General features: G+C 40.9%; 1 protein-coding gene across 5 annotated transcripts in view; it reads left to right on the forward strand.

The window, feature by feature from the left end:
- Nucleotides 1–26,365, forward strand: part of MTR (5-methyltetrahydrofolate-homocysteine methyltransferase) — a 123,942-nt gene that overhangs the window by 55,473 nt on the left and 42,104 nt on the right. For all 5 annotated transcript variants that reach the window (XR_013928422.1, XR_013928423.1, XR_013928424.1 and 2 more), the window contains one exon: nt 1–26,365. This exon is cut by the window's right edge and continues 42,104 nt beyond it. The gene's annotated coding sequence lies outside the window, so the exon portion shown is untranslated.

Genomic DNA, 26,365 nt, shown 5'->3' on the forward strand with positions numbered 1-26,365 from the left:
CAAGATTCTTGCCAAATAGCCTCTTCCCAGGAAGTGGACAACCTCATTCCTTTTAATCTGGCCAGCAATTGGAAATCTTAAGTTGAGGTTCAGACGTGGTGTGCAAAAGGGAGGTCTGAAAACGTGTCAGTTCTCTGTGGTTGGTGGACTCCGTCCACACTTCTGTTCCTGTTGTGACCTTGTGAGAACAAATACGTACGTATCTTTGTAGATTAGGGCAGCAGTGGTGCAGGAAGTAAGAGATAAGAAGCTGCACTGTACAGCCAAAAGACTTATTTAGCAAAGTGTTCTTTGGAGATGCATTGGTACAACGTGTACTCCAGCTCCTGTCGTTGATCAGGATGCATTTTCAACTGCTGTCTCAATCTTGTCTGTACTAAGCTGCTTTTATTTCAGGAAATCGCTACTTGTGAGGTCTCATGCTTTGCTAAATACTGGGCAACGTCCTCTTCGCTTAATCAGGCATTTATAATGAATGACTTTGCAGTAACTATCTGCTGTTATATTTTTGGCTTTCATAAACCTTTCTGTAACCAGATAGATGGCTTGCTTCAGAATGCTGTTACCGAATGAAGAAATACATGGTTTCTCTAAGGCCCATAAGATCAGATTTTATTTAATCAACACCTGACCCAACAGGTTTACACGGGTGTGGTCAAGGGTTTACAGACCAATCTTGTTAGTCGAGAAGTTTGCTACTTACAAAAACATGACCATGTTTATACTCTTTATTTAGGAAATAAATGTAAACACTTAATTATTTTACTTTCTTCCAAATATTGTTCCTCGCATCTCAGGGCAGGTAAAGGAATAAAAGTTTTGATTCAGTTGTCATAATACATACGGTAAGAAGCAGCAAAGCAAGAGATTCAAAACTTAATATGATGTAAAAGCGTACAAGGTACTTACTGATATCATCTTGTCTCTTCAGATAAACATTAGGTGAGGATGCTGTAAAACAGGAGTCAGCAGTCACTTAATGCTCAGTGAAGATGTAGACTTTCAGATGTTGGATCGGCAGCACTTCATGGAATTTTAGGCATTATACTACATGCTTTGCCTTCTCCTTTTGTGTCAGTTTCTCCCACAACTGAATCTTGCTGCTGCATCCAAATTCCTGGGTATTCCGCAAGAAGTGTTTGCCATGGATTTCGTTGAAGTTTTTGATGTGCATTTCCAGGATTATCTTTTCAAAAGTCTAAAGCATCACACTGTACATGAACATTTCAAGTTCTTGAACTATAGAATACTTGTTTTTCCTCAAAAAGTCTCCAGGTACTGATGAATTTATTTTTATTTTTTTTTACCACTCAACTGAATCAAATAGCCTGCATTTCCTCACAGCTCCAAGTATGCTGGAAGAGGGAGTGAGGAGGGAAAGGAGTTTCTATGGTACTTTTTTCTTAAATCTTGATTAGCATATGTGTCTGCTGTCATATTCATTGCTTGGGAGCTGAAGCGAGCTGGAACAGCCTTTAGCAGGTGCTCCAGTGTGTGATCCAGCTGCTGTTAAAGTCTGTACTTACCTGAAACACAACTTTGATCAGTCCTAATGCAATAATCTGGGAAGAAAATTCAGCGTTGTCCTGACAAAACCGGTTGAGGACTAACAAAATGTGCTGTTAAACCTCCCTTGGTGTCTCAGCTTCATTGAAATAGATGGCTGGGGCTGCGAAAGTGATTTTTGCTCTCATTCTGAAACACCTGATGGCAAGTGCTAGCCTATCGAGCAGGAACAGATGAACTTTCCAGCGGTGGGTCCAGGTGATCCATTGTAACCATCCATCTCGGGGACGTTTGTGGGAGGTTGCTGAGCAGAACCAGCAGCGTGGGTATTGATTCTGTTTTGCAGACTGAAGGATGGAAGGTGTAAAGGTTGATGAGGATTGGCAAATGCTCTGAAAATATTTTCATGGTTTCAAGCCTCTTGTGTTTTTAAAACAAATACTGTTTAATGAGATTTCGAGACTTACAGTCTGTGACAGTCATGTGACTATACGTTGTGCTGACTTTATATAGACTGTTGGAGTTCTGTTAAAGAAGAGCTGCCTTATAGTTAAACTTCCTCCTTAAATATGTGTTTCATGTTATGTAATTCTACAAGTATCAGCAAAATGGCAGTACTGTCACATCTTTCATGCTGGTTGTGCACACGGTGCTGAGCAATGGCAGGGCAGCTGCTGCGGTGTGGCCGTTGCTAATCGATCCGAACAAATTTGAGAATTGTGTTACGGTTTCTTTCCAGAAATGTCAGCATGAAGTATAGAAAAATCTCTTGCTTTTGAATGAGGGCTGTAATGGTGTGAAATTCTTGATGTTACGTAAAATCTCTTGCCATGCGATCTCTTGATCTGTCAGTAAAATATGCCTTGGTTATAAGTAAACTGACAGGTGTTTTTTTTTTTATTTTCTCACGGTACTTTTAATGGCTGTATACTACTTTGGAACTGGCAGGTTCATTCATTTTTATATATATAATTTTTTTTTGCTGCTGCTGATTCTGTTCTGGCCACTGGAGTTTTTACGTAGCTTCCAGACTGTTACAGTTCTCCTCCACTCACACTTATTTGCCAAGTAGCTTGGTAGTCAGACTTATTATTTTGATATCTTCTGTTGGAAATTTCACCGGTTGTGAAGAGGCTGTGCTTTGCACTCAGCTTTATTGTTTGTGGGAGTCTTTCTAAGCCATCTGCCCACAGAGCTGGTATCCTCCTCTCCCCTGGCTGAGGAGCTGAGGGCTCTGCAAAATGAAGGAGTCCAAGTAAGCCTGTGAAGGATGTAAAAGGACGCAAATGTTTCTCGGTTCATCTGGATTACAGGTGGTTTTTTTTTTTCCAAAGGAATTAAATATTCCAAAGCCTGTAACAGTCTATTTGCTAAAAAAGCTTGGACCGTTTTTCTGTCCCTTTCCCAGGTAGGAATTACTTTAATCACTACAAAGCTAATTATGATTATAGGACTGGAAGAAATCAAACATGAGACTGCTGCTAAATTTAAATGTAGCTCTTCACATTAGTAAGTCTGAAAAGCCAGAACAGTTTGCCTAAGAAGAAACACGTGGTTTTGTTTTCATCTCTGAAATAAGTTTTCCAGAGGATGGTTTGTGGGTACTGGATTAGTATGGCTAATCCCTTTGAGGCAGAAAAGGAAGCTCTTCATATATCCGTCACAACCATCACAAGCTTTTTAATATCTGTGATGGAGGATTTTTTTCCTTGCTGTAAAGTCTATGCCTGTTGCAATGATGTGTATTGGGCAAAAGCCATTATTTAATGTTTCTATGTAAATATTGCAATTACAGCTGCTAGGGGAGTGCTGCCTGCTCAGCGTGTTTGGCCTCGCTCCCTCGCCTTGGTGGCAAGCAGCGTGCCCGTGCTCGAGGTTTGCTTGGCTGGTATGAGCTGAGAATTTTCTCTACCCCCCTGCCCCACCTTTGGTATAAGCAAAATCGAAAGGCACATGCCCTGTGGTAGCCGCGGGCACCACTGCTGGTAACTCCTGCAGTTTGGGAAGAGGTGTGCAGCTTTTCAGGATGCTGTCTCAGCTGTGACTGAAGGATAGCAGGTACCTGGCCACAGGTTGCTGTTCGAGGGATGAAAGGCCCAAGTTATAAAAAGTGAGATTTGGCCAAAACTGGTATTGAACTTCCAGGCACTTCATTTGAGTATGCTCGTTTTGGTCATCTGCTAGTTCTCCCCAGTACGCCTTACTGGTCCACCAGGCATGATCTGCTTCTGTCACTCCCCTGGAAACAGCCACGTCAGTAGGGAGATGTTTTGGATAAGGAACAGTACTCTGCCACTGGGTTCATGACAGGCAGCTACCTTTCCACCTTTCAGAGGCTGAATTCTTAGAGCTACAATGGCTGCTTTCTGGGTCCAGTTTTGGCATAGTGTGGTGGAGAATTCTTTTTTTTTTTTTTTTTTTTTTTTTTTTTTTTTTTTTATTTAATGTTTTGGAAGATTGCAATCATCAGGGTCTCTACTTCTACATATTTAAAGGGTTGTGAGTCTTGCATTAAAAAAAAATAACAAAAACAAAAATACACCCCCCCCCCCCCCATACTACAAAAAACCAACAGCAACCAACCATAACTTTAGATATTAATTTCCAGGCTAGTTTGTAATAGTTGAGTCCAGTTAGCATTTCCATGAACAGTTACAGTCCTCACCTGCAGCTGTGTAATACACATAAAACTGTAACAGTTGTCTTTGCTGGGGAATATTTTCAAGAAATTATTTCTAGTCTGCTACTGGTAATGATAAGCCAGTTTTTGATATATATAAAGGACTGATCACCATATTGATAAACATTCTTTGGAACAGCTCTGCTGGCAGAGGTATGAACAGGAGTCAGCCTGTTTGCACCTCAGTGCATCTGTTTCCAACTAATTTAAAAAAACCCAACCAACCAACCAGCAACAAAAAAAGCCACAAGACTTCGCTGGCAGCCTGCCTGCCTGGTGTTGAGTAGTGCTACTCCATCAGGGCTGGAGGGAGACCGGTGGCGAATGGCTTGCGCGGTGGCTTCTCCCAGCAGTGCTGCGGAGCCGCGCGGACGTCGCGGACGGGCAATGGGACGTGAGGGCGCAGGCCTGTTGCCGGCGGTGGTGCCGCTGTTTGCAGCACCCACACCCCAGCAGCTCGGCCCTTTCACCAGCGTGACGTTAGGTGCAGGTCAAGTGGTAGGTACGAGCCCGTGGCAGCTGCTGAAGGAGAGGCTGGCAGCGGCAGCATGCGCCATGCCCGCGGGGCCGTACCGCGGAGCCGCCTGAGGCCGGGCTGCTGGCACCGGGCTGGTGAGCGATTGCCACGCGGCCCTGCGGCGGCGGGGAGCGGGGTCAGCCTTGCCTGCAGGATGCGCGGGGCTTCTGGTGCCTGTGTGCCCAAGAACGGGAGGGGAGCCCAGGCTGCGCTTGGACTACAACGTTAGACTTATCCCGCCTGACGGCTGGAGATCGGTGAAATCCAGTTCCCATCTGACCCCCCTTTTGACTTGCTGTGAAGCTGCTGCACAAAATTGCCATCACAAAAAGCAGATTGCTTTGTTCTAATGGCCTGCGTGGGTTTGATTCTTGATTCTTGGGATTCCTGACCTGCTGCTGCCACAGAGCTGCTGCAACAATCGTGAAAGTTCTGCCCGCAAAAGCAGCTAGCGTAGCACAGCGTGGAGAGGCACCGCTGCTTGCAGGATTCTGGAATCAGCAGCTGGATAGCCATGTGGCACAGCGCCTCAGGTATGTTTTGCCAGCCTGCAATTTGTATTCCCGTTAAAACCAATTAATATGACTCATTAATAAAATACTCATAGATAATGTAGTCTCTGTAATCTTTTGATAGTTTAATCAAAACTCGAACACTGGCTGAACCTCCAACTTGTAATGCAGACCCGACCCATCTTTGAAGGCAGTTGGCCTCCTTTAAAATATATTCTGTTGGCAGAGTGTAACCACTGCCTTTTCACAGTGGCACGAAACATTGCTTAACACAGGTACCCCGTTACTCAGCAGAAGCCAGATATACTGTACTGTAGGCCGTGTTTTATTAGAGACATTCCTAGTGATCCAAAATTTGGAATCTGCTACATACTTTGTTTTAATTCTAGAACGCGTGAACAGTGGATGTTCGATTACTGGACACAGCGTAGCTGAGCACGTTATGTTTCCAAAGGCACGATAATTTTAAGAAGTAACTTCTCGATGCAAAAATGATGTACAAGCATAAAAAACTTCCTGCTTTCAGAAAGATAACTGGACAGTACTTATGTGAGCAGATGAGGTAAGTACTGTGTGTGCACAGATTGGATTTTGCTCCATAAATATGTATTTAGCAGGTGTGCTGTTCTACAGGCACAGCCTGATGCTCCACAGAGGATGGCTAGAGGAGCACAGCGTAGTTAATTACCAATGCTTGTGTTGATCAGCATGAATATTCTTTAGAAAGGGTAAGGATTCTATATTCAGCTTGAGAGTCTACAGCTTTTATATCCTATGCCTTTAGAGTATAGCTAAGCACAGTTTGTAAGTCTTCACACACTTTGTAGGAGATTGAATTCTTTGTTGCTCGTGAAATAGAGAATACCAGCCTCTCCTGCAACAGAAATGTTAATTAGGAGGATTTACTTTTTTGCTGGAGTGTGAATTTAAGTCTTACCACATCTGATTATATAAAGGGTCCAAGTGCCAAACAGGGAATAGATAATTAACAGGAGTTGTCAGTCACAGGGGACAAACAGCATAATTTTGTCAAGACTTAACTATCAAGGTCCTTACTGAGGATTCCTTACCCATCAACCAAAAAGATTTGGTTTCCACTGGCAGCAACTCTGTTGTTTCCTTTGCCATCCTTGATGTTGCAAAAAGCACTGCAGATTTATAGGGTGTGCTACATTGTCAGGTACACGTTTGAGAAACTGCTTAGCATCGGAGGGTGAGCAGACAAATAAATGCACATACCATGCAAGTGGGAGCTGGATAAAAAGTTGGAATCTTCTAGCTGACTAGGCATAAAGATTTTGAGATACCTGTAAGGCAGACTGTGAAAAGAGGCATCTTTCTAACATGCTTCCCCAGACATCCTCTCAACAGTGTTATCGGCACCCCTTTACCTTTAGATTATTTCAGTAATTATTTTGAAAAATGGGATTTGAGGGTTTTGTTTTCAAACCTTCTCTTTTTGAGATTGCATATTGTGATGTCCGTGTATGCCATTATCATAATAGTTTAGAAGGTTCTCTGCACACAGTTTAAAATCACTTATATTTTCTGTGTTTCTTAAAATTGGGCGCATAAATGCCTACTGCCACACCATGTTTTCTAATGGAATCATGTGAAAGATTGCCCCACAGTTTTGTTGTTCAGTGATGAAGACAAACTCCTAGGAGTTTCAAGATGCCTTGATTCATTTCTGATACCCAGCATGGTGCTGAGCTGGATCAGGTCACATTCAGATTTATACTCATTGAGACTACTACTAATCCCATTTTTCTGATTTTCACTGCATTGTGGTAATGCTCTTGAAAGCACCGGAATGTTGTCGGTACGGTCTGTTCGCTGGACGCACAACTCTTGAGGCGTCTCTGCACCCTTGCCTCCAGAATTTTTCTTTTCTTTGTCCTTACCCGCTTGAAATGAGATGCGTTTAGTGCAGAATGCATGATGATGTTAAGGAGGGAGCTGCTCTTGGACGAGGTGCTGCGAGGCTTGCCAATTGCCTATTTAGACCGCGCTACCGCACAGCGGGCGGTTCAAAGTGGAAGCCTGCCAGTGACCTGCTGGTGCTGTTCGTGCCTGGAAGCTGGTGCTGTCGCTGCCGGGCCCTGGCCCTGGCCTCAGCGCTCATCCTGCTGGCACCGGTGCCTGTGGCTGCAGGGAGGTGCCTCAGCCAACCAATGCGGCTGCAAAACTAACCCTGCCTGGGAAGCCGGAGCCGCTGAAGAGTAACCCCGTCTTGTTGTACTATCCAGCTGCTTCCTGTGCATGAGCGGTGTCCAGGAGACATACAAAGAGAAAGGTGGGCAAGGGGCGAGGACTGCTTTTATTTTGTAGGAGCAAGCGTTGGCTTAAATACACGTTAAAGCATAGCTCACGTAGTTTGCTGAATGGCAGCCCCGAGCCCACAGTAATTCAGGTTGTGAATGTGGGAGAGGGGGCAAGAGAAGCAGTCAGCTTTTAAGCTAGAAGGTATAATGCTCCTGATAGTACACCTGACTTACCCTGAGAGTGTTCATATTCCCGGTTTGCTGCTGATGTTTAAACTATTCAGAAATGCTTGCTCGAAAGGTGTAGTATTGAGATCTGGCTGCAAAGTGCACGGTTCAGATGTACAGTTTTCTCAGACTGAAAGGGGAGTTGACTTAAACTGATTCTTGTTGCTTGAGTTTGTTTATTCAGTATTGAGCCACTGACGTCTGAGGGCTGTATTTCAAGTTATGGCATTGCAGTAGATTTAAAAGCATAGTAAAAATACCGGTGAGAGATGTGAAGTATAACAGCAAGAAGTACTGTGCAAACAAGGGATTTTTTAGGCTCTCAAAGCTTTGTCACAGTCCACCGCTTCTAAGCGCTGAAAACTAAAGGCTTCAGAATTGCTGAACTATTCAAAGGAGTAAATGAAGAAAGAAAAGTCTTGAGAGTTTTGCAAAATCTTTTTTTTGGGGGGGAAAAAAGACTTCTTGGTAAGATCTAAAATGAATTCCTGCCTAGATGCAGTCATGGAAGACTACAGAAAAGTAGAAATGTTAACAGCAGCCATATTTCAGTGAGGACAGCTACATCCTTCCCGTACTCAGCACACTGCTCCGTAGCCCTTGTCTTAAGTAGCTGCATCACGTTTTTGTGAGCAAGCAAACACCTGTCACCCTGCTCAGCTGTGGAGGGGCTCTGCTTTACACAACAGTATAAAAAAAACCCAGAGGAGCTGTGCCAAAACCAGTGCTGCTTTCCTGGTGTGACCCTGGTTTGTCCCCTGGGCTGTGTCCCTGCCCACCGTGCAGAAGTAGGCATGCAGGAGCCCGTAGATCGAGTAGGACGTGAAAGCCATACGTTCATGGTTTTACAGTCAGGGGAACCACCTGATGAACAAATGGCCAAGGACTAAAATAGTAAGACTTTTCTAACATATAACTAATTCACTGAAAGTTAGCGATCTTTCATCTGCAACTACTGTGCAAGAATCAGGTAGTGAAATTTCTGTTGTGCTACAGAGAAGTCAGAGACTACGGTCAAAATCTGAAACTTGTGACTGGGATGGTACGTTGTGGTGGCTCTGTCACCAGTTTGCCTAATTTTAGGTAAGAACTTGTTCCCTTTGTTGCTTATTTTATCTAAATAGTGCTTATCTTTGGCCAGGCTAAAGGACTACTACCCAAAATACATCTCTGCTCACCATGAGTGAACCAAAGGCTCCCTACGTGGAGACAAATCTCATGCTTTTAAGCTACAGAATAACTTGCTAGAAACAACGAGAATGAGCCCCAAGCAGCGTACTTTGGGGCATGGTACAAAGCCAGGCATTTCACACAGATTTCCCCCACCCCCTCCGCTAGCGGCAGGAAAGGGAGATTGGGCACAAATGGGTTAAAAAAGAAAAAAAAAAAAGTTGAAATAACTAAACCTCATGCAACTCCAGGTTACTGACAGTTCAATTTGTGCGTGCCTAAATGTGTACTCTACTAAGGTCCTAGCAGCATGTCAGAAAGGGTCCACCAGTGTTACCTACGGTGTAGGAAGGAAGGAAATTCTTAGAGGGAGGGGACCAGAGGTTACAAGGACAGGGAGCAGCTGTCCTTTGAATTTACACCTGGGCAGTGAAGGAAACATGGGCTGCTGTAAGGGGCCTCTTTCCCCAAGACAGCATTTACTACCCTTCCCGATGCTCTTGAAGGCTGGAAGGACGGTTCTCAATGGCTTTTGTGTTCTTACTGCCCTGGACCTGCGAGAAATGAGGCTTCCTCCTCTTTGCCCAGAGGGCACATAGGGCATACTGAGGAGATGAGGCTGAAGGCAGGCTCAGAAGAGGGAGGTGACAGAGGGGCTGTACCCAGCCTGATCACCATGCCCCACACCCATCGTCCTGCTCTCCACCCAGCCTCACAGGGCTAGCTGGAGCAGGGGGTATCTTCCTTTCAGCAGTTTCCTTGCCACAGAAATGCATCAAAGGAGGACTGTGGGGCTGAAGTGGGAATATAGACAGAGCCTAGAGCGAAGCTTTACAGTTGCTCCCAGGTCTAGTGCCTAAACTACAGCCCCACGCAACAGCTTTCTGGAGCCTCCTCCACCCCTTCTAAAACACTGGTGTTCTGCCTGGAATCCTACTGTTCCCTTTCCTGGATTTTCGCCTTCGTACTGCTGTCAGGCATGAGCTCGTCCTTTCCCCAGCCCAAAGCTTCCCCTGGCATGTTGTCCTGGGCTGCCAGCAGAGCTGAGAGCTTGGGCAGCTCTTCTGTGGTGTTCTCCAGCACAGCAACATTACCCCAGACGTGCTCTGTTCATCCAGAGCTCTGCGCGTTGGCATTAAGTGGGTGAGCGCAAGCACCTTCCTTTGATGCTCCGCGACCCTACTGCACCACCTGGACATGGTGTTAGCGTGAGAGAGGGTATGATTTTTTATCTTTCTTTTTTTTTTTTTTTTTTTCCCACTTCCCAGCTGCCCATGTAAGGCAACAGCCATTAGAGCACTTTCTGGCAGACCCGTGATGTTCACAGAGGTTTCAGCTGAATGCAAAACGCTGCCACTGCATGAGACCAGCCTGCCTGGGAGCGTGCGGTCTGCTGTTTGCTTCAAATGGCAAAAGGGCTGCCTCGGCTGTGGGTAGAAGTGCGTGTTGTCCTACGCACAAGAGTAGTCACGTTGCATAAGTTTGGGGCCCCTAATTTAGGAATGTAGCTGTGCTGGGTTCCCTGTATGGGCTATGGAAAGAAAAATGCTTCCTCAGAGATTCAGGGCAGAAGCTGAACTGCTTTTCCATTTGGCATAGTAAAAACGACACACTAAAAGCTCTAAGCAAATAATTTTTATAAAAGATCTACACAACATTAACTGGTCTGGTAAATGCCTACATTTGCTCTCTTATACACAGAGCTGTAAGGTCTGTGTTCCTTTACAGCTTTTTCAGTCTGTTTTGAATCTTCTAGTGGACTGTGGTGCATGGAATGGAAAATTAAAACTTTTGATTTATGTGTGGCTGCTTTACCACTTTTGGACACAGTAGAATACTTACAAATGTGAGATGACAACAAATATTTAGATGTACAAGTAACCAAGATGGTTATATCTGGGAGCAGAGAGAATGGATAGTTCATCATTTAAATAGTTTCTATGTGCTGGAAGAGAGTCTGTGGTTTTGTAGCAGAAAAGTAAATAAAGAAGCGTTCCCGGTCCCCCAAGCTGCAAAGAGCAGATAAAAACTGAGCTGCTGCAAAACAAGTTTACATGAGCATTGCCAGCGTGATGGGCACACTAGGAGTTAGCAAAATAGCAAGTGCAGTAAGAACAGACAAACCTGTGTGCATGAAAAATCTTGGTAATAGGCACATGTCCCTTTCCCTAAACTTTGTGTGGGGCAAGTTTTCAACAGTTTCTTTTTTCTGAAGTTTTAGCAAATGTTCTAAGTTTTGAAAATCTGTGCAGTATCTCTGTTAGCTTGGGACTTGTCCAAAAATGTCAAAAGGCACGCAGTCTTGATGATCAGCTTTGGGGGAAAAAAGGAGAGCAAGGCTTTCATGGGTTTTAAGCTCAGAAAAGACTATTAAATTTATCAGCTACTCTAATCTCTTCTACAGGCTGTAGAACTTCATCAGTTAATTCTGCATAATAACTTTACCTCCAATTTAAATTACAACATCTTTGTTAGAAAGCCATGTAGGCTGTAGGATTAAAATCTATGTCTTTAATTGGTGCTTGATTTTGTCTCAGAAATACATACATATATAAAATGCTATAGATAATATGATTCCTCTTACGTGTTTGCAGACAACACCACAGCTGAAGAGCTCCAGCTAAACCTTTCCCCTCACTAAATCTTGCAGTTTAGTTCTGCAATTTATTTTTTGTGAGTTGTGCTGTGGCAGTAAGGCAGGACCAGGGAAAAACACTAGGAACATTTCTTGCTAGCTTTCTCGGTCATCAGAATCTGTTCAGGGTCACTCCGAGACCTCTGAATAATATTTATAAAGATATCAGAGGTAAAAAAGCAGTTATAAGGAGACTTAAATTAGTTTGCTGGGAGGGAAAACTTCATATGCTTAACTTTAGACAACTAAAGTAATCAGATTTTTCAAGAATTTGGATTTGCAGGGGCTTTCCACTATGCAATTAATCATCGGTAGTTAGAAAGGGAAAGATATAGTATAAAATCCAAGCAAATCTGAAGTTCTGTCTCAGTGAGCGCATTGCTGTAGTTGTGTTGACTTTAGCAAATTTGAAGGCTAGGCATCTTTAGTGTTCAGGCCTGTTTCTATAGTACTGTATATTTAAACTGGCTAACGGTAAATCAAACACAGAGCCCACGCTTTGGCTGGTTATTCACAAAAAAAAAAAAAAAATCCTGTAAAAATCAATAGTTTGTTTCTACCTCTACTGTCAGAACCAAATGAAGTTGTAATATTCTGTCTGTGGCTTTGTTATCTTAAAAAAATATATTATTAAACTGTTTTGTTTACTTATCTATAGGACAGTAGGTCTTCTGGCATCCTTATGATGTTTCTGATTTTAGTGTTTGTTTTGGGTGGGTGTTGTGGGTTTTTTTACACGCAGAAAATGAGCAGCTGGAAGTGCTGAATATTCTGCCTGAGAACCCTGGCATCCCTCTTCTCATACAGCCCCTTGGGAAGCTTGTGGAGTATGATTTTGCAACTGATCAAACTTCACTTGCTGTGGTAGTCAAGCGGTTTAGGAAAATTACTCTGAAGGCTAACTAGAGGGGATTTAATATCAAAGCCGGATATGTATCCAGCCACCGTCTCAGTTTTAGAGAAACGGTTGCTGATTCAGTATGTGACAAGTTACTATTTCCAATCAATATCTATCTAGTATGATTTTTAAACCATTCACCAAAAATACCTGTTCAACTAGAAGCAATTCTTACTGTAAGCAAAATACAATAATGGATGTTTCAGCATGTAGTAATATATACATGTACAGCTGATGATTCAGAAACAAGGATAATAAAAACTAAAAATCAATAGGCTTTGCAGGTAGAATTTAAACTGGGATATGGATAAGTGTTTATACTGAGTGGGAGAACAAAACAGGCAATCTGAAACAGTAACTGGTTATAAAAATACTAAAGATACATAAGCAAAATTTTTATACCGGTATATGAAATGTCAGAGTGACATCCCTAGAAGGTACATTTTGAAAGTAGAAAGGTACGCTACAGTCCTATTACCTGCGCAGAATCACTGAGGTATTACAGGGCTCTTACAAAGTCCAAAGGAAAGAAACAGGGCAGTCAAACATCTTAATCACATCAGTCATTTAAATAGGCTCAGACTTTAATTCCCTTGTGGCTGTTAATCGCATATCCACCTGATACCGAGTTCTGAAATTAGGCCTTTGTGTTCTTGATAAACCAGTTATTTAAATACTGAATAATATTACTGAAGGAACTAGGGCTGCTTTTCATCCAAAGCTTTCTTTTAACTGGATGAAATTTTCTTCCATGAAACTGAAAGAAAAGAGTACATCTACAGATGAAAATTTTCTCTTTGTCAGTATTCATCCTTTCTCAGGCTAGAAACAAAAGCCCAAGAGATGTTGTCATTCACCTGATTCTGGGGAGCTCTTACAAAGAAATGGTCTTTATATTTCCCGCAGCTTGTTCTCAGGGTGTTGCTCTGCCCTGGGTGGCTGCAGAGCTCCCTCCAAGCCCTGTGCTGATGGGGTGGCCGGCACAGCCAGCGCTGTGAGGGGTGGCATAGAATTAACGTTGGTTTTTGACATGCCTTAAATTTTGTAACAAATTCAAGTGTTTGTGTAGGCATCGCTGTTACACAGGCTGTACCTGTCTGGGTTCTAGCATCTTCATAAAGATTGTCAGAAGTCTAAATACCATTAGTGTACTTACTGTGGGTTTTTTTAACTGTGCCTTTCTGTTGTTATAGGGTCGATGTGAAATGATGTATTTTCTTTTAACAAAAGTTAGCAAATTGCAAGTGAACACAAGAAAAAAAAGAATGCTACTTGAGGCAAACACAGAAACAGTTACGAACAAGGACATACTTTAGTGTATTGGTTTCCAAGTCTAGATTTCTTAAAAACCCATCATCTGTCATCTCCTTTACAGTGGATTCTGTTCTCTGATAATTACCCAGGGACAATATTTGTATACTCAAATATGTTTACTGAATTTCTTTCCTTTTGAAAGTTTTAGTTTGGAAACATGGATACACTATGAGAGATTAATAGTTTCAGTATCTATACAGTTTAGAAAAATAAGGTCAAGTTACACTTGTTCACATCTCTGGCTGTCCTTAGCTTAACACTGTTTCAAGATAGTGTTGAAATTTTTGGACTAAAAATATCCACTATAGCTGACAACCAAACGGAATCAAACCTTTAAGGCTGTTTTATGTAACACTGAAAAGGAAGGAAAAGCCAACAGACCCAGACTGAGAAGGAAAGTTTCCATCAGTTAGCATAGCTGACTTTTAGATTTCAGCTCTTGAATTTTATGTTTACTGCCACCCCTAAATACACGCATGTGGCTGGAAAATACTACCAGTAATGAGGCACACAAATGTACAAGCCTTTTGGTCACCTAAAGGAAATTTTACAGCTCTTCACTTAGCCAGAGCGCTCTCTGGGAGAGGGCCAGAGCGCAGCTCAGACCTACGTTTCAGCTGTAGTTTTTGGATCTGTGACTGTGCTACGTAAGCTCAAATGTCTTAAAATTAATATTGAAGAAACCCACGAAATTCACAGGGGTAGGAAAGAAACAGAATTTATTTGTTGAGCAGAAGCCAGCATGTACAGCGTAATGGTCTTTATTTTGAGACAAAAAAGTAGTAGCTATCTGTACAATGAAACTCATTCTGCAAGCAAAATGTGTGTTCGGATCTAAGCTCCTGTGGTTTTCTTGTCCTTTGATATTATCTGACCTTCTTCTATGCACTTCTGTTTCTTCTGCTGTTTTGGTGTCTCTCTAGCCCTGCTGTTCCTCACTGTTTTGGAATGTGGTGTAGGACTCGGTGGTCAAAGAAGACACGGTATCATGCTTTCCCATTGTTAAATATCTTTTCCTTTAAGAACCACTTAAGTATCAAGCTCTACTTTTGCTTCTTATGATGCAACGTGAGAGTTTGTTTGGGCAAGGAACTTCTTCCTGGCTTGGCTGTTAAGTGTTACATAGTTTAATCGCCTATATAAACTGTTGTTTCAAATTTGATCTTTGATCAAATAGAGCTACTACTTACCTAACTCATACAAATGTTTTGCTCTTTGCAGTGGCTTTCCCTAGGATATCAACTTAAGAAATCAGTGTTATTTTCAAATGCTTTGATGTTCTGGGCTCATATCTGACTCTGAAATGAATTTTCCAGGATGCAGGGACTGATTGGTATAAAAGGAACAATTTCAAGTACGTGGCGCACTCACTCCCTTAAATCGGTGCTTGCATTTAAAAAATGTCAAACCCATTCAGAGTAATTGCATGTGCTGTTCATCCTACAGAGAGAGGAGGAGAGTTCGTGCTCTCAAGTGAACTGAATATGAGAAATATTACTCAGGAGTTTATTGCTCATCTCAGTGATGCTTGGATACTACAGTGTTGAGGAGAAATACTATGTACAATAGCAGATGATACTCAGAACTTGCAAGGAAGCACTCAGGTATCTGAACTAACTGTTCCAGAGAACAGTGTTTTCCTAGGATCAGGCCTTAGTGCATTAGATTCCATAACAAGCAAATCTAAACCATTTACTCCTGTGCCTACTTTTATTAAATATGACCTCATGAGAATATTAATATGTTGCTTTCAGTTGGCACTGATAAGTAAGAATTTAAGCATAAGGCACAAACATGAAGCTTGTGACGAATGAAAACATTTCTTACAATATTTTCTTAGATGTGGTTTCTTACAATGATTTTCTGGTTACAAGACATTTTTTCCTCTCTGGTAAATCAAGGAATGAGAAAACATGATGGCTGATGCCAAGAGGATTTACTATTTATATGGCAGCCCGTGGATATACTCTAGAAATTGTAAGCTGAACAGCAAATCATAGCTCATAATGAACCATGGTGCAAACCCATGGAACACAAACCTCTTTTTTGTGCGGTTTTCTTAAAAACACTTTGTCTTTCTGCAAAACAGTTTAATAGAAAGGTGATATTCTTTCTGCACTCCCAAAGAAAATCAAAGATGGAATAAAGAGCAAATGGGGGTAAGATGACAGTCATTGGCCAAGATGAGCAGTTGGTTCCAGATGAAATAATAATCACAGTGGGAGGCGTTGCACATAGGTCATTGGAGCATCTCAGGAGACCTTTATTATATCAGAATGATGCTGTAAAGATATAACAAGGATGTCCCTGATCTTGCTCTGAGCTGTCACTCCCCAGTGGAAATACTTGTGGTGCTGTACGAACCGAGAGGTTGGTACTTTCCCGAGCTATGTTCCTGGATGTTACACTGATGTCTCTTTCCTATACAGAGGAAAACATTTCCCTCACTCTCCTAGTTTAATTCTATAATTTCCTTCCTCTAAAGCATTGTTAGATAAATGAGAGATGTGTAGCTGACCAAGGTTGAATTGCTACCCATGGTGATACCAAGAAACATCAGATGTTTGGTCAGCCAGTTTACGACTGTTCAGGATCAAACTGAAAAAAACAGAGTTTGGATCCAAAAGGAAATCTTCACCTACTCTCACCTTCCTGGGGCCTGGCTGGCAAGAAGATGGGGATTTTTGGTTTTTTACTGCTCTTGAAAGTCTAAGGTGCATCTTGCTTTCTTTAGTCCTGTGAGCATTTTCGTTAATAAACTCCCTGCTTTTTTAAGAGTAATGTGTTGCTGATATCCTCTTGGGTCTCTTGGTCTTACCCCCTGTCACAGTGCTATGTCTGAAATTCTCATTTTGTACTGACAGTCTTGTTTGTTTAAATGGGTTAAAGTATGTTTATGCAACAGTGTTCTCATGGATGCTCCTGTACTATTCCCCTTATTGTATTGGCTGTCTTCAGTGACAACGGCTTGGTTACGGTCCTGTGTATCTATATACTTCCAACTTACACTCGATGTGTAATTAAATGATCTGTAACACAGTTTCGCAGACTGAACAATGTCCGTTTGGGATGGTATGCGAGAACAAGTCCCTGGCACCCTGGGTATCCAGGGCCAGTATCACTTCCCTTGTTACTGTACGTTTCTCTGTGAAAGGGGCCTCTATGAAAGCACTGCTGCAGGACCTGCTTGCTGTCATGCTGTGCGCCCCGGGAGACGCAGACCCGGCAGACCCGGTGCTGCTGGCTGGTGTGGCTCCCAAGCGGCTCAGAGCGGGCCCCATTGCTTCATTTCCCCACAGAGCACATCGCTTCACCCCATAGATGTAACATGCTGCTCCATTCCTGCGTGTAGCTATTGCATTGCCTTTTTGCTAGTTGCCTTGGTCATGCACTGAGTTTTCTTTCGTTTTAGAAAACGGGCAGCAGGCATGTGAAGAGGTATTTTTTTCTGCTGACATCACCACAGATGGGAGCACAGCCTCCCTGAGAAATTTACTTTGGATGTATTCCACTAAATGTGGTGAGAGAGGGCTTTTTCAGGAGTATGTAGTCTGTTAAATTCATACCCTGGTCATAAAGATGGGGTTTATGTATGTATATGGTTTTTAAAAATGAAAATGACCTGCCTATTCTAGACACATGCTTGGTGAGGCCACCCGGTTGCTGGGTCTGTGCACATGAATCGATCCTCTTATATTTTTTCAGTCACGAGTCAAAAACTTGACCACAAATCTTCTGATTTGTCACGTTACAAAAGTCCTACTTTTGCAGCCTTATCATAACAAAGCCACCCAGAAGAGTAGGAATTGTAGGAACAGGCCCTTTGTATGAAAAAAATATTCTAATATGTATTCTGCAAAATCTTTAGTAATAATATCCTGAATTACACATGCTTAAAAGGAATTTTTTTTAGCATATGAAAAAAGAACTAATAGCAAGAAATTAATAAAGCAAAGTCACTTCAGCTTCATAACCAGTTTTAAAAATTTGCAAGACAGATAGCTTCTATGTCATGAAGTAATATCTTGAAGGAAGCTGATGGATACAAATAAATCTCAGCAAGATATTAAGGAAGCCGCAACTGGTAATAATACTGGGGTGACTGAAAATCTTTATTATCTCTAGATCTAATCTTTATTATGTCAAGATTCCGTGGGATCAAGAACAGGTAAGGGTAAATCCAATTGGACTTTAAACTAGTGGCTTTTGTATGCTACAGGACAAATCTGATAATCTAAGAAAACTGAGAAAAATAGGCTTTTTGTACTTTGAAAAATGCAGTTACTGACAGTTGGAAGTTTTAAGGAAATGACACGGTTATCTCTGCTTGTGCTGAAATCTTTCCTCTAGCACAGTTCCAATGACCTGCTTGCTTTTGCCATGTCTGAATAAGACTATTGTTTTTTTCTTTTTAATAACGAAGCAGCGGAATATGTAAAATACTCCATAGTGTAAAACCAAATCAAAATACGTGACTGACTGATCTTTCTAAAATAATTAAACGTGGTGAGCAAATCCACTCTTTCCCCCTGTCATTGATTCTTTGGGCCTACAAATGTTGAAATGAAGGGAAGGCACAGATGAGGCTGATGGACAATTATCATCTGATCCTGACAGATGTCCCATCCAAGCTCCACTGAGGAGAGACGGAAGGGTGTTATCGTTCCTCTGAGTGAAGCTAAATCCATGACACCAAATGGAATATATATCTAACATACAACAGTCGGACTTCACCATCACCTCCTATCTCATGTGTCCATTTTCTTTCCTACCCTCCTCTTAGAAGTCTTTTTCTGACCTTTGCATGTGCGTGTTTTCCTAGGAGGTGTGACTTAGCTGATTAAGGCTGTGGCATGTCTTGTTTCACTGCTGTGAATCCATGACTAAAAGGGCAGCTAAAAGCAGCATTGTAATCATCAGACACCGCTAGGAGCTTGCCAGGCTTTGGAGTGGTTGATAAGACTGTATGCTCGGTCTGCCTTTTTCCAGGTGCAAGTGAGTTGAAAGTAAGAGACGCAACAGAACAGAAACTATTTTTATTTCTCATTTCTGTCCTTTTCTCCCCTTCACTGTGTGGGCTTGGTTTGCTTTAAAGAAGTAGTACCGATTTCAGCTAACTAGCTTTTTGTCCCAAAGAGACACTTAGTGCCCTCTTTAACACAAAGTAGAAGGGGCTTTCCCTTATGAAAACTTTCTCTAGAGTCTGTAGGTGAGGGCAATGGAAAATGAAAATTGTTTACTGTTCTGCTTAACGTGTTGTATTTTTCCCCTTTTTTTCTTAGTTACTTGAGAAAAAGAGTCAAAGCATTTTAATTTTCACTGTGAAACTAGATGGACATTTTGAAACTCTTAAGCCAGGTGTTATACACTGTTGTACACAACCACTTTTGACTCACTTTCTCTACCAAAATTAATACACATCCCTGGTCATCTGACAGAAAAATTCTCTTGAGGATCTGGTTAATGACCCAACCACTTGGACCTGTGCCTGATTGGTGTCCTACCCTGGATTCTTCATAAAACTTACTACGAAGAGCAGCTGTTAACATTGTACCTCTGACTAGCAAGACCAGTTTTATTGAATACTAGCAAATGTTATATAATAGTAGACAGAAGTCAAATGTGTTTATAACAACTTTCTCCCAGCCCTAATCAGACACCAAGATGTCCTCCATCTGCAGGAAGCCTCTCTAATGTGTGTTTTTTAAATGGAGCAGACATAAAACACGATCAAAGGCTTTGCTCTCCACTATTTGGAGCGTGGGCATAAGCACGCTACATAAATTTTGAGGGATGCTGCTTTTAGTGTGGCAAAAGTTAAAGCTGCACAGCATGCTGTGTGTGATGAAACAAATAAGCTCAGCTCTGTGGATAAAGCTAGTTTTCTGTGCTACCTCAAGTGGGCTAAATAGTACTTTTCAGTTGCACTTGCACTTAAAATGGGCAGAGCTCAGAGGGGGTGGTTATGCAACCACTGCAAGGGGAAAATAAATGCATGGAAATATCACCACAAATAGCTACCTCCTTGAAGTTCAGTATATATTTAGTTCATAGGTTGTTTCTTCCTTTCACCAGTAGGGAAGGATAATGAGCTTCAAGGACTGTGGGAACCTGCAATTGAAGGAGAACTGAGATACTTTGCAAAAAAAACCCCAAACATTAAAAGGACAATGGGGGATCACACTTGAGGGGAGAAGAAGCAAGAACTACCGATGTGACTACTTGAATGGCAATGTTTTATGTCAAGACTCCTTAAATGCCCTCCTTTGGGCTTCTTTTCCTTGGCTAAGACTAATGTGTCATTTGAATGTCTTATCTTGCCTGTGAACAATTATATTTGTGAATTCTGAGAGCAGATCCAAAGTGCAGGGGGCACTGCATGCAAGAAGTCACAGTTGTTTCCCCTGTAGCCAAATGACACCAAAATACAGCTGAAGATCCCAACAACCAACTGTTTGTTGCTCATACACATCGGGGGCGGGGTTAGGATAAACAATGGCAATATGACTGCAGCGAATCAGTATCCTAGAGCTAGTATTACCTGATGCAGGCAAAAATTGTTGAACAGTTCACTCTCTCAAGGTCTTTGTTGGCTTTAACTAAAAAGAAACCCAGCTGTCAGTAGAAAAGATCTGCTATTGTGGCCTGAATGGGAGCTTGTCCTCTTAACCAGTAGTAAAAGCACCTATCTGCAACAGGAGAAAAGCGGTCTTAGTTCTGTCATTCTTAAAGTCTAATTCAGAGCAGATATTGCAGTTGGTGCTGCCATATTTGCACTGGCGACTCCATCCTCACTTAATGCTAGTGTGTACATGTATAGTCTTATCTAGGTATATACGTACCGACTCTATACCTCTTCTGTGTGGTAAGACAGGTGAAGAATGTTAATGTTATGCTTCAGGATCACTAGGCAGGGACTGAAATGGATTAACAAATCGTGTGTTCTTGTTAGCAGGATAAGCAATGAATCACAAATTGTTGCCTTCTGCTAAATCAGCACAAACCTGAATATCCCATCATTAATTGTTTATGAGCTTGTTTTAATAGCTGCCTGTAACAGTCAGCTCAAAATCTACTAACATTGTTCCCAAACATAAAATCTTTGCTCTCTGCTGCTTTGTAGTGATATACATCTGGGTAATGTGGGTGTAAAATGTTACCATTCTGTTGTGGGAGAGCTTTACACCCACTCTTTGCTGGTGTCAATGACTACACATGCTAAGAGGCAAGCATAGAATCAAGCCTTTAAAATGAAGTTCAATAAGCAGATTAGGCAGAGTTGTCTGAGAAATCTGAGTTGCAGTGCTGCTGTTAATGCCAGAAATCATGATGTATTATTAAAAAAGCAAATGTTAATTGGACAATTAAAATCCCCATTTACAATATGCAGTGCAGCCTGTGGATTCTGCTTTAATGTAAAGCTGAGTGTTTCAACTGAAACCATGCCTGCCTTGAAATCAAATGTGGAAATTTACATGTATACTGTTTGTAAATACACAGATACAAACCTCTGATTTCTAAGTGGGTGACACTGCAGTGCATTTCCCTTCCTTGCTTGGGAATATGTTGGCCTGTTAGAAATGTTGAAGCTGGATGGTGCTTCAGTCTTCCCATTGTTTGAGAACAATTGCTCTTCTCAGACTGAAACATTCTGCCCTGAGCTGGCCTTTTCATGCTGTGATTACTTAGGAGGTTAGCCCTACTGAATTAGAGTAATGAAATCTCCAAAGCTATTGAAATGACCTTGGTAACATCAAAAAGAAGATGGCCTTAAATGGAGTAGGTGTTATTTTCTTGCTTTTAATGAAGTAAACCCATTCTGATCAGTGACTCACTGACAACACTTTCACTAGTTGCTTCATATGATAGTTTTTGTGATTATTTTGCCATATCATAAGGCATACAATGCAGTGTCATATGAACATAGTTACCGTGTTTATTCATTAGAAAAAGAGCTGTGCACCAAGAGGAGTGAAAAGAAAGATACTGCTATATTATGATTAATTTTAAAGATCAAATACAGAAAAGCAAAAATAAAGATGGGAAATACCTGACGTATTAGCTGATATTCACTTACTGTTTCAGTGACTGTGAAATTAGTCTCTGCTGTCAGATGAGCCTGGAAAGCAGAAGCACCTTAGTTAGGAATCTTGAATGATGCAAAGACAAAACAGTTCAGCTTGTCTGCCCTGATCACTCGGTGAAGTGCCCCTGCATGTGAGAAGGATGGATCAAAATGTTAGAACTGGTTTTTAAAATCCCGCATTCCAGGAAATGTAAGGGAACTTGGCCTATGGAATCAGTCTGAGCTACATGACCTAGAGCAGAACCCATGAACAGGGAGTTTAACATCTGGAGGGAACTAGTGGTTCTGAAAATTATGTTCTACAAAACACTGAATACACACATCTAAAACCTTAGTGATGGTACAAAACAATCCAATTAAGAGGCTGAAAATGTTTCTGAAATAATGAATGACTAGCGTATTGTTGGACCTAATGAGAGTCACTGGGTTTTAAGGAAGATTAAAATAGAATTTTGTATATAATAGAAATGCCCATGTTATTACAAGTCAACTGTAACAAAGACTTTGAAACAGATATTCAACCAAGATCAAATATTTAAGACTGGAAATGAGGGGGGAACTAGATCAGTTTTGCATCAGTTCCTTGCTTGTCGCAGAAGGGGACCAGAAACTGGACTTCACAGATTTTAGGCCCAGTTTAGCATAGCAAACTGTATGTGTCTTTAAACCCTGAATGCTTTCTTCTCAGAATTCAGAGTATTAAACCCTACAGATTTTGATTCAGGTGCATTTAAGCATTTCTCCTTATTTTGTTTGGCAAGCAGTCACAAAAAGATGCATTTTCCAGTTTCTACAGGTGAGGTGTTTTATTAGTGCTACGGGACAAGATACTAAGTGCCTAAACAAAACATTTATGTAATGCAATTTCCTCATAGAGCTTCAGAAAACAGTTTTCTTTTAATTATAGAAGTAACTGAACCACAGTAAATACAAATCTTATGCTTAAGCAAGAATGTCTTAAGTACTGTTAATGTCTTGCTTTATTTTTGGTGTGCAATACAAGCCTCCAATTAAGGAATTCTGCTAGTCCCTTGTAATAACTATTGTTTGTCAATAAATGAATCTGCTTCTGTTTTACAATTATGTCAATGAGTATTTTCTTAAAATCCTATTAGTGAAATGGACAACTGAATGTTGGTTATTTGCTATATATCATTGCCCAGATACTGTATCTACAGTAGTTAAGTGCATATTGTGATTGGAATGTAATCTCAGTGGTTTTGGTTCTGTTACCTCCACGGAGCTTTCACTTCTTAATGGCTACAGAGAATAATCTTGAGCTAAGAGCCAAACGTTCTTCCCTCTGCATTACTGCAGTGGTGTTTATAGTTGTGGCTTTTAATGTCAAAATGAAATTATAGCTCATGCATGCCTTTCCAGGCAGAGTAACTCATGTAGAGGACATTAGAATGACTTAGAGGAAGTCTGGAATCAACTCATCATAATTACAAAGAAAAACAAATCCTTTACTCTGTGTGTAATTATCCTATATTTAAGCAATTAATAATTAACTGTGAAATCTGGGGGCCTGTGTTTTTGCTGGTCTGTGAGATAATGGTGGGGAAAAGTAGCCTTATTACAGATTTCTCCTATGAGTATGTAGGGAGCATCTGTTCCCCATTATCTGCACTGGCATGCGTACAAGGTTATTTGTGCTTACGTACAGTACATAACGGTCATCTTTCTGGCTTTGTCACCCAGTGAGGGAGCAGAAACAATGCTCTGTCACTTACATGACGCCACAGACATGAAAAAAAGGTAGTAAGTAATCTAAGATAAAAAGCAAGTGTATAACCTCAAAACTATGGCCTGAATTTGTTTTAACAATTATGAATAAAAAATATATTAGTAAAACACTTTGCACACAATTTTTGACTTAAAAGAGCTTAATCATGTGTTCACAGTGAACAGTTTGCCTAGTAACAGTTGTAATCCTGTACTTGTGTTGTCATAGTCACAATTCAAATGAGATGTTTGCATTATGACTAGCTATGGATCCAAGTTTTAAGTTTCAGTTCCTGGTGATGTTTCGTGTCTTGTGTGAATATTCTAGTCTTGGACTTTATGTTATGATACAGTTGAAAAAGGGTACTAGAAATGGCAGATTAAAGGTAAAAATTAGGATATTAAGCTAATGATATTGTGGTTCACAAGTTTAATAATTACAATTGAAAGACCTTAAAAGCTTCCTCCTTCCCTTCCTCCTTTTTCTTTCCTTTTATTCTGGCAGCTTCTTCAGGCTACTACATCATCATCTCTCATAATATTTATGAGAAGAATATATTTCAACTGCTGGCACAAAGGATATTCAATTGAGGAATGGTCAATTCAACAGAGTTCTGTGTTGATTACCAATTTCTTTTGTCATTGATTTATAATAATTTTAAGTAATGTAAATATTTGCCCATGGAAGTTATACTATTTTCATTTTCCCTGAAGACACAAGAATTATTGGTTACTTCTCCAGAACCTGCTAACAACTTTCACCTTTGGTAGCTAGTATATGATTAATACCTGTAACGCAGAGGGTTAATTTTCACCTCGCAGAAACGTCATGCTGTTCCCAGTATTCATGCTGTTCACCCTCGTCCTTCTTCCCCCTGTGTACAATTGGTTGTCTAAACAGCCATGAAAAAAACTGTTCTTGGTCTCCTCAGAACAAAAGCGAGTCTGCTGTATCACTGAGATTTCATTTTTTGAAAGTGTAAATGTGAAAAAACTGCCTTCTCAAACAAGTTTCTTTTGAGATAGGCAAATCTCTCAACAATTATTTGCATTCCTCAAGTTACAGAGTAGCACTATAGCTACTAAAATTTCTCCTGGAAAACTGCCTGTTTCTTTAGAAACACAACTAGAGTTAAATATCACACAACTGGACTTCATAGCAAAGATTGCCATTGTAGGGACAGGGGATGAAGTTTTCCTGGTTTTATATGTTATGTAGGTCTTTACTGGAAAGCTATACAGCAGATTGCTGGATATTAATAATAAGAAGGAGGGATTTCCCCTTTTTTGTTTCAGGGAGTTGTTTAGGTCCTCAGATATTATCTCATTCAGAATAAATTAGGAACACTGAGTATCTAGACACTTACTTGAAAAGATTTCAAAACACCTTAAAAACATGGTCAACTACTTGTGACTGCATTGATTTCTGAGACTGACATATGGTTAACACAAATTATTAATAAAATTAGAATTACTTTCCTATTGCTTCCTTGTCCTTGGCTGAACACAGACAGAGTTTGAATTGCAAGGAGGCAAGCTGCAGGAAGCACCAACCATTTGTCAATAAAAGCGAGAGAGCTAGATATATCCTTACATGTACATTGTAACCATATAGTACCAGTATACAGTTACATAATGACATAACCTGTTACAAGAGCTAGGAAACCAAGAAATTGTTTTGAGGGTGGTATTTCATGTTCTCTTTTAATGCATACCAACAATACTTCGAAACATATTATATTAATGCCCCCAAACAGACAAGAGGGAAAAAAAAAAAAAAAAAAGAAGAAATGCCCTCAAAAAAATATTTCCTCTGGGTTTGTGCCTCCCAACAGCTTCCAGTGAATTTATTAGAAAGTGTATTAGAAAAAAAATTAGAAGAGCAATAAAAACTCCAAAGAGACAGAAACATGAAAACCCAAGCAAACTATTATTCCTCAGAGTCTAAAACACAAGATCCATAATAGCTCCTTGTTAGCGTTAACAATCCCACACGCAATAAAAAAGAGAAATTAAAGGCTTTGAGCTTTGCCAGGAAGGATGCTTGCAATAGTGACAGTTTCTTGGTCTGAGTTGAGAAGTGTAGATTTCCAGACTTGGGCACAGCCACGTTCCAGACTGCACTGAGGCAGGAGCTCAGTAGCTGCAGCTGACAACAGAAAGCAAAGTAACAGAAAACATCCTAGAAGATGACTGTACGTGTCCAAAAGCAAAATGCATTTTTTTAAAGTCTTTTTCTCTAATTAAGCAAGATGTAACAAGCTTGCCTTTGCTTTTGCTTAAAACCAAACCCAACCTTCTTGTAAAAGAGGAAAAGCTTCATTGTCTGAATTTTATTGTAACATTGTATTCCTATGCAAATGCTTGCATACATATATAAAGTAGAGAACAGATACTTAATGACAGCTGCAATTAACATACTGTTTTTTATGGGTTCAGGACAAGCACTAACTAAAGAAAAAGTATATTATTGAGCTCTGGGGTGATCATGATAAGCATACAACTACATGGTCTTAGGTATAATTATACTTCCTTAAAGTCTGCTAATCTGCAATAAATTCTCATTTTAAATTCAATGTGGAACTGGGTCTAATTTCATTCCACTTCCCAAGTAACGGTCGGGACTGAAACTGGCATAGATTGTATACTGCTTCCCTTTCATTGACCACAGTGGTGTTGATTTATGATATGTGATAGGAGATGCAATCTCTAGTTTTACACCATTTGGAATAACACGTTTTCAAGATTGATATCGACTGAGAAGTCTGACGTGCTGTAAGAACGAAGAGTGTGAGGAAGAAAGGATAGTATCTGCCCCACCGAATTCTGA

The sequence above is a fragment of the Falco punctatus genome (genome assembly GCF_963210335.1).
Source record: "Falco punctatus genome assembly, chromosome: 5".
Lineage (NCBI taxonomy): Eukaryota > Metazoa > Chordata > Aves > Falconiformes > Falconidae > Falco > Falco punctatus.